Raw genomic sequence first — 10,413 nt, forward strand, 5'->3', positions numbered from 1 at the left:
AATAGCACACCAAGGACACACAATTTACCCTGATTCATTCCAATAAAAGAACTACGTCCAACATTCAAATACAGTATTTTATTGGGTATCAAAAAGCTACAGCAAATACATAGTAAATGACGGCAGTTCACTCTTGCTCTCTATTTTCCACTCTCTAGGTTTTTCACTATTACAAAAATACATATAATGGAAAACCTAACCCTATTTGGGCTTACACCATCTAATCCGTCAAGGCCATGCGAAGTATAAACCATATCCAATAGGAACTTGCCAATTCATGAAACCTTGGGTGGGAACCTGTCATTTACTCTTAGGAAAATGAAAAAAAGGCTATGAGAACTCCAATGAGAATTTCAGATAAGCTAGGCAGAAATGGCTATAGTTCTGTTTTGTTATTTTGATGATGGTAATTCTCCCATCCTTACTAATACAATAATGGAAATGAAATATTTCCTTAAACAGTAGGAATATATATATATATGGTGGGATGACTATTTTAAGCTGAATCTTCCTCTTTGTTATGTTGAAAATTGTCAAATTCATTTGAAGATCATTCATAGAAAAATTAAAAGCTTTGCTATTAATTCATTTTTCAATCCTAACAGGGTCGACAGATAGCCAACAAGATTACCTGGGTAATAATTTCTTTCAGCAACATATTACGTGATCATATCAAAAATATTTCAGTCATCATAACAGAATAAAGCGCTTTTGGAACTATAAGCAACAGAGGGAGGCTGCTACTTCATCCAGAATCGAAAGCCCTCAGTAAGAAACTGAATGCTGATATGAATCAGATTATTTACAACAATAACAAGAGACATAAATAGTTCATTGTTTCAGTGGGTCTGGCTGCCAACACACCATTATGCTTCAAGTTGGAGTAATTCCTCCGCCTTCCTCTACCAAACATTATAGATGTCATCTGTGAACAGAATAAAGTGCACCTGCAGAGAACAATTGACATAAGTGACAATGTTTTTAAAGAATTTTGCTAGTAACGCGATTTGGCATAACCAATCTATATCCAAAGATGAGAAAGAAATTTACTAGTAACATTAATGTTATTGTAACTGTGAAAGAGGAAGAAAACATTATCTACTCATTTTCTTCAATCGATATATAATACATTCCCGTTTTATAATTTTAAAGGGATAAAACTATATAATTACATTTAGCAGTTAAGAAAAATTTAAATTTATAATTTAAAAATAACTACAATTCAGTTTTATCTAAAACTGAAATTCTTTAGTCATGCCTTCTTCATCACTCTTCTTCTTCATCGTGTCTTCCTCTTCTTCAAAAATAATTCAAACGTCAACAAATATGATAAACAAAAGTACAAACGCCAACCCAATACGAAAATTAACACTAACCCAACCCTTCTTTCTCTCTCATCATAATAGTAAGATACTAATGTATGGTACCTCTTTAAAGTCCTCTGCAAATTCTTTTACTGTAGAAATAGCTATTGTGGCAGCTTCCTCATGAGGATAACTAATCAATTATTCAAAAGAATTTTAAAGAAGGAACATTTTGATGAGTCATAAAGCATCATAATTAATACAGAAGACTTGCAACATACTTATAAGAGTTTGAAAATACATATTTACTTAGTAGTTTATGAGGATTATTGGTGAGAAATTAGGCTTAATTCGATAAAGTTGCTTAATATTTTCATAATTGTCTTTTATGGGATCACGGGTGCGTTTGAGTGTTTTTCAGGTTTTTAGTGCCAAATGTTATGCTCGGATGAAGAATCATGTCGACAACGGAATGAGTGATGAGTAGAAACAAATGGATTGAGAATCGGAATTGAATTAAAGAAGTTATGGAGCTTTGAAGTAAAGAGGAGATTTTAGATTACGCTCCAGTTTGAGCACTTTAACAATATTTCGAGCTGTAGACCTCAAATTAAGACGATTCTTTGACAGTTGGAAAGCTGATTTGAAGGGCTACTTTAATATGTTTACCATTTCTCCAGATTCCATCGTTATCATGCTAAAAAATCACCATCTCTAGAGTGCTGAGGAATGATGCGAGATTTGGACTAAAGAAGAAGAGTTATCACTATGCCGCAACACACTTTGTCTAGAATTGAGTATGCCACAACACAGTGTTGGGCCACGATCACGATAATTAGGATTTTGTCATCCGTTTTTTATTAGGAAAATAGGGTTAAGAGTCCTAAACTAAATAAAATTAAGGAAAATAAAACTCTAACCCTTGTGGGATATAAATAGAAGTCTTTTAGCATTATTTTGGGATTTTTTTTCTTTTGGGGAGAATTAGAGGAGGCTAACGTAAGAGAAGATCAAAGCGATATAATTTTTGGACCTTTTGATTGGCAATATAGAGAAGTTTTCTTATTTGTTTCTTGAACTCATGTTCCTTATTTCAATAAAGATGATTGTTTCTTTCATGTTGATTATGAAATAAATTTATTCTCTAGGGCTAAGATGTAGCCCAATCTCTTGATTATGTGTTGATTTATGCATGTTAATTTTTATTAAGACTTTTTTTTCTAAGTTTTACTATTTTGCTTAATGCTTTTGATTCTTAAGAGCTCAAGAATTGAATGATCAACGGACTAGGTTCAGATCAAGAGATGATACCTAGTTGGTCTATGATAGTAAAACCATAGGTTGAGCGAACGCTAGAGATAGGTTGCCGCAACTTGTGAGGTTCTAGTAAACTCCATAGAGCATAATGATCTTTAATTGGTTAAATCTGATTAGTGATAATTCGGGTTAGTAATTAGGGGTTAATCTGATAATTGTTCGAGAGAAAGTTATTAGAAATTTAAGAAGTTTTACCTATAGGAAGAGCTTAATGAAATTATCATAAGTGATCAATGCATATGAATAAGAGTTGGAGTGAAATCTATGCCCTAGGTCTAGTCATCTTACTTTAAACGCAAAGATTTATTTTAGTTATTTTCTTTTCAATTTTATTTTAATCTCAATTGTTTATTTTTAATTTAGGTTTTCCTTGATACAATTTGGATTGATCATGTAGTAATATGATAGTTTAAATTGGTAATTGATAATAGTAATTCCATTGGGTTTGATATCCGTATTTATATACTTTATTACTGGAACAATTTCGTACGCTTGCGAAAATCCACAACACATACAATCAACTATAAATTTGTGTTGAATGTGTTAACTTACTCGAACAAGGCACAAGATATGGCAGGAAAAGCAATGTACTGATTCTTTTTTTCTTTGGCCAACCTCAAGCAGTTCCTGCAACAAACAAACATGAATAATATATGGAAACTGTTCTTAGGCAATCAAATTAGACAAGTATATACCAATAAACTTAAAGAAAACACTAAGTGTACTTGTATGCACTTCTCAGGGAGGCTTCAAGGTTTTGATCAATATGATATATAGGGCCAACGGTAAAAATCACATGAGATGCAGGCAATTTAAAACCTCTGGATAGTTTCAATTTGTCAATTAGTATTCTGAATCTGATTATGGAAAAGGATAATAAAGTTATGGTGGAATAACTTACGGGCTAATTCTTGATTCTCCAGTGGGGCAGCGGACTCCAGGACGGACTTGTAGTAAGTTTAAACAAGCTTGCTGGAGTTGCCTTCCTGCAGCCCTATGAATGGCTAAACACCATGTGTGTTGAGTTCATTACAAGTTTTTTCCAATGAAAAGATTTATAAGAATATATGAAATAAGAATATAAGATTTATGAAATAAGAATATAAGTTAGAAAGACTACCTCCATCAGCACCTCCACCATCTGTCACCATTTGCTTATTGGTTGGATTAACCTGGTCAAATCAATGATCAATTATTCAACTTTTCCATTCAATTGTATTATCAATTCGAGTTGTTTTGCTTGTCAGTCAAGACCTTTGGTCTCTATCCGGACTCAATGAGAAAAACAGAATCACTTGTTCTGGAGTCATTGAGAGTGATTCTAATCTAATTCAGGGCTTATTAGACATGGAAGGCGCTCTGGATCATGGAATTTGTTCTCTCTCATATAATTTTTCTAAAATACAAAAGTTTACAGACTTCTACCAATCAAGAAAGACTTTTATGTTAAATTCATATATAGTACAGCGTAAAGAAGAAAATAAAGACTAAAACCAAAACAAAAAAAAAAAAAGAAATACATATATTACACTATGAGATAGAGAAGAGAGTACGCACAATAGCAACAGAAGAGCCATCAACGAACCACTCACTGATATCTCCTTTCTCGAACTTGGGACCAATTTTGGGAGCACTCTCAAATGTAAATGATATAGTTAAAATTTTGAACGTCATGCTTGCTTTGCTCAAGAGAGGAGAGTGCCAATGATCCAATTATACAGAAGAGTAAACAATTGAAAGCCGTCCAAAGATTATTTTGTTTTAAAAGACTTGGCCACCAATACAGGGAGAAGAGATATCATCAATAATAAAAAAACTGAAAACCATTAAGAAAAATATTATTAATCTTTGCATCATACTTTAGTTGAATATATAAGCTAAACCAGTAGGTAAACTGACATCTTTAAAGGTCATTTCAAATTCGTTGAAGAAACATTATTTGAGAATTGATTATAATAAAGGTTTACTGCTCGTATCAAATGATTGACTTTGTAGGAATGCGAACACTTTGTGGTAATTGATGAAGAAAAGGAAAACAAGAAAAAAGAATTTAAGTTTTTGGTAAGTTTCTAGCTCAGGAATTGTAATTGAGAATAATTATTTTCTTTTTCTATTGTAAGATAAATAAGGAAAGTAGAATTGGTTTAGGAGAATGAAGTTAAATATGAGAGTTCTATTAGGAATAGGAACATGAATCCTATTAGAAGTTGGATGTCCCACATACCACCTATCAATAGCAAGTTAAAACCAATTTAAGGTTATGAGAGAGAGAAGTACATAAAGAGAGAATGTGAGAATACAAGGGGTTTGATGTAAGGGTATCACTGGTTATTAATTAAACATCATAGGAACAAAATGTTTACTTGAAGAATTAGAGGATCCAACGATCGCTCAAATGAAGGTTGATGGTGTGATGAAACACTTGTATCGTATTTATATTATTACAGTGAAAACCCTCTCATCTGTGGATGTATGCAAGTTATGTCAAACCACATAAAATATTGTGTCTTTGTATATTGTTATGCGTGGTTCTTGATTTTTATGTTTTTTTTTACTCCTCTAGTTTTCAACATACGCTAAACCCCAACTTTAGTTATAGAATAGATGAACATTGTGGCAATCCACTTTTCTAACTATTGAAAAGTCAGAGGCAGTGGAACACCTACCTTATTCTCTTTTTCTTTCTTTTTTGTTTGTGTATATATACTACAATGTTGGGCTAATCTTTTTGCAATTTAGATGAGATTTTGAAATAAAATTTTAGTTAATTTCTTGTGAAGATTTAAGGGGGTTCTTGCAAACAAATTTCTGCATTTGTAGATTGTATCAACATTGTTTATGTAGCCAAAGTCAACCACAGTTAATATGAACTTAAATATAAAATTTGAACGCCCAAGTACGTGCCTCTCGCAACCATTTCCTAGAAAAGCAAAGCAAGTGATCTGTTTATTTGATTTCGTAAATATATTCAACTAAATTAAAATTATTTCATCGTATTATGCTTATAATTATATTTAGAACATTTAATTAAAGATGAACGAAAGACACAAGCCATTTCGCCAAATCGTGGTAGGCCAACATGTTGAAAGTCTCAATTGAAGAATTATTCTTATTGCTTAAGGAAAACCTAGTTGATGGCAGAGGCTATTCAAACATTGACCAATCCAAATACAAAACTTAAGAAAAAAGACTGGTTTCAATACTTAAGTTGATGTCTGTTTGTGTTGATGAGATGCTGTTGCTTTTTTTTTTTTTTTTTTCCCCCTAGAAACTAATCGTGTTATTGGTTCCAAGACATTATATTTTGTATATATATGTTAATGTATATATTTTGTATATACATTTTCATCTTATCAATAGAAGAAAGTGTTCTTATTTCACATGTGGTTTATTGCTTCATTTATATATATATATTATATGTGAAATGTCCGGATGATACAAATCTTTAGAAGATCAAAATCATCAAAGTATTCCCTACATAGGTAATATTAATTGGCTAATAATATTACATAGTAGGCATGTTGAATGCCTCCGTAGAATATCATGGGATGGCATTAGTGTGGGTGATTATAAAAGTTATATCACTAGGGCATTAGCATGGATAAGTGGTTAGTGAACTGTTTATCGAATATGACCATTTATGATGAATCACATGGACATTTATAATATAGTCAAGGATTCATCATAAGATCGTACTGGGTATTATTAATCCTTAGACTTGAGTACCACGGTTGGGTTCTTCATAAACGCATATGGTTCATATGGTGATAAACATGAGACTAATCATGTCATGCGTTAATAAGCCGATTTGGCCATGTGTTGTTATGTATGAGGACAAGTGATAGTCAAGATGGGATCGATGACTTGGTATAGAATGATATCAAGTTCCTAGACAATGTCAGAACATTGGAAAAGGAAAATCTTGGCCGGGGTATATAAAATGTTACCTGAAAGGTTGTTTCATGGTGGCACGTTCCATATGATTGATTGTCAATTTGATATAAAATTAAGATAAGGATTTTGACATACCATGAATCCACTTTAATTGGATTAGACAACGGAAGGATTTGATTATACAGCACGTTGATTATAAAAGGGTTGTTGGAGTATATCTTCATTGGACTTAAGGATTATGGATTATTACTAGATGCCTACAATAATCTGTGGGAGTTTTGTTCATAAAGAGTTAGGACAAAAACATATTGGAATAGACTATGATATTGGGCCCATGGCAGGCCAAATTGAACCTAAGAGGTCACACATAACAACTCAGAAGAATAGAAAAATAGCTAAAGAGAGTTGATTATCAAGATTGCTAGCACTACCAGGGGTAATAAAGTTATTTATATTTATCATTGAATTAGATTCAATGGAGGGTTATATTAGTTATAGATAATTTAAGAGTTAAATTGCTAACTAGAATTACATGGGAATTTCAATTCATAATTAATCATTTCTTTATATTAAATTGAATTTAACAATGGGTTGTAATTTTAAACATAAAAAAATTTAAGATTAAATTGTTAATTGTGATTAATTTTAATCCAATGTTATATAAAGGAAGTTTAATAACTTCATAATAATTATTGAATTATTTACAAATCCAAAACAATTATGGATTGTTTAAGGAAGTCAAAAACAATTATTGATTTGTTTACAAGGCTACATATATAAAGAAAATGATATACCAATTTTAAGATAGAGATCAAAATTCTAAGAACCCTAAATGTCTTCTGTTTTCAATTCTTCTTTTACCTTAGTGTAGATACTCTTTTGGTTAATTTTTCTTGAAAATAAAAGTCTCCAAGGGTGCTAAGTGTTAGTAACTGACCGGATTCGCACAGCGGAAAAACATATATTTAAAACGAATCGATCAATTACAGAACCAAGATCCAAGTAGATTATAACGTTTTCAGCATAAACTGAACGTAGAAAATAAAACTGTATTAAAAACAAATCCATACAAGGATTTAGTTCATACCAACGTTTGGAGGCTCTTCCGAATATCTTGATTTCGGACACAACACTATTCACATGTACTGTTCATCGTCAATTGTTAACGGTTACTGTTCACGTAATTCTTGCTAACGATCCAATGTAGGATCGCACTCACGGAAGTCCACACGAAGATAATCCGAAGAACTGTAATTGTTTGATAGAACAATTGTCGACATCAAGAATCAAGAACAATCAAAATTGAAAAATTTTTCTTCACTTGAAGAAGAAACAGTGTGAGGAGAGAACCTTTGGGTGGCTAGGGTTTTAATTGAATGAATTCTTTTTTTTTTTTAATTTTAAGTGCACTTTATAGTGCAACAATTAAACCCTATTCCAGTTAGGAATAGCATGGGCTCCAACCCAGTTCACCCTTGCAACCAAAACACACCTTTATAGTTTTTTATTTAAATAAAAATCATAATAATATATAATAATATATTAAAATTAATAATAATAATCATAAAATATATACAAGAGATATTTAAATAGAATCTCACTAATTTAATTTTAATATTAAAATAATACAAGCAACAACTTCATAAAATTTAATTGCACTGTGAGATTACCAAAATACCCTTTCATCCTGAAAGACGAAAATACCCATCCCGCAATTGATTCTTAAATTATCCTCTAACCATAGGCTCTAATCATCGGCAGTGTGTAGTATCGTGATTAATACCAATTAATCGTCTCACTACATACAGATCAAGATTGGTCCCTAGCAAGGCATCATAGCCACCCGATGATTTGGATTCAGCAAAACTGCAGCCTATCAACGATATGGTTACCGTGCAATCAAATCCTTTCATCAACTGTTATCTCATCGAGACTAAGGTACAGAAATAGTGTAACCTCAGATATTGACATGTTGTATTCAGTTACTAGACCAATGATAGGAATATTAAATTGGATTGAGCATCAACTCAATCCCACTGTGGCCATGATTTAGGTCATTTCATTTACTGAATTACTAGTAAGATAATTTCTCGTACTAGGAGTGATGAATCCTTTGTCGATCCTGTAAGTAATTGATCTACCATACGTAGCGGAAAACAAAAATTCAATCGGTAATCAATTACCTTTCTTTGCCTAGATCCGAGTATAGATTATCCGTTTGCATGTTTATAAAAAAAAATCTACATAAAGTAAATCCATTCTAGGAAGAATACTTACGTACGTTTGGAGCCTTTTCAAATATCTTTGATTTCAGACAGGAACACTGTTCACGGTTACTTTTCACAGTATCATTCACAGTCTACTATTCACGTGATTTTTTGCCAATCGATCCAAAGTAGGATCGCACTCATGGAAGTCCACATGTAGATAATCCGCAGAACCTTGATTATTTTGCTAGAACAATAAGGCGTTCAAGAATCAAGAAATAAGAACAAAGAAAATTTTCTTCTTGAGAGAGAGAGAGAGAGAGATAGGGTGTCTAGGGATTTAATTGAGATGATATCTTTTATGTTTAATTTTAAGTTGCACTTATATAGTGCAACAATTAAAACCTATTCCACTTAGGAATAGCCATGGGCCAACCTAGTTCACCTTACAACCAAACACAACCTATGGTATTTAATTAATTAATATTATTACAATTAAAATCAATTAATATATAATAATATATTAATATTTAATATAATAATAATTCGTTTAAATATATATATAGAAGTATATTTAAATATAATCTCACTAATTTAATTTAATATTAAAATTAAATACAGCAACAACCTCAGCAAATTTAATTGCACGTGAGATTACCAAAAAACTTTTTATCCTAAAAGACGAAAATAGCTTCTCACAAATGATTCTTAAATTATCTTCTAAGTGTGTGACATGTAGGCCTCATTCTATCGGCAGTGTATAGTTGCGATTAACACTAACTATCGTCTCAACTACACACAACCAAGAATGGCCCTAGCAAGGCATCACAACCACCCGATAGATTCAGATTCATGAAACACAAACCTGTCAACGACATGGTACCATGCAATCAAATACTTTCATCAACTGTTATCTCATCGAGACTGAGGTACAGAAATAGTGTCAAAACTATATATCCTCGACATATTTGTATTCGTTACTAGACCAATGACAGAATATTAAATTGGATTGAGCATCAACTCAATCCCTGTGGCCACATATTTAGTGTCATTTGCCATTTACTAAACTACATGTAAGATAACTTCTTCGTATCCAGGAGTGATGAATCCTTTGTCGATCCACCATAGTCTGATACACTTCTCTAGTAGCCAATCAATCCATATGATAGCTTGAATACAACTACATTGGGCTAGTGTCAAGCTCACCAATTGGTGCACAAGGCATTCCGGTGAATCAGTCTAGGATCACATGCACCACATCGTTATAGGATTTATTACATAGACACTGGGGTTAGCATCCATATGGAATCTCTGGTGGGTCTGTCTAGGAACTTGCCTCTAGCAAGCACCATGCATTACACAGATTGTCGACAAACAACCTGACAAGCAAGATCAGTCAACTACCTTCGACAAGATCGTTCAACACTATGATATCCTTACACATATTATCTGTATCCTTGGTCAAATAATACTAGGGCTACATACTTTCTAGAATGGCCCATATGTCATAGGGTTCTCCATATCAAGATTGAGAAACACTTGATACCCTCGTCACGGTTCTACCATTCCTAGGACATATATCATACATACACGATATAGAAAATACACCTTTCATTGATAAATAAAATTTATTACAGAGCAATTTAAATAATTGATTGGCTCTAGGGCACTACCTAATGTTGGGTAGGTGC

General features: G+C 32.4%; 1 pseudogene; it reads right to left on the reverse strand.

Moving 5' to 3' along the window:
• Positions 1 to 866: 866 nt before the first annotated feature.
• Positions 867 to 4,295, reverse strand: LOC116113165 (annotated as a pseudogene).
• Between the last annotated feature and the right edge of the window lie 6,118 nt (positions 4,296 to 10,413).

Source organism: Pistacia vera, unplaced genomic scaffold, assembly GCF_008641045.1.
Source record: "Pistacia vera cultivar Batoury unplaced genomic scaffold, PisVer_v2 Contig121, whole genome shotgun sequence".
NCBI lineage: Eukaryota > Viridiplantae > Streptophyta > Magnoliopsida > Sapindales > Anacardiaceae > Pistacia > Pistacia vera.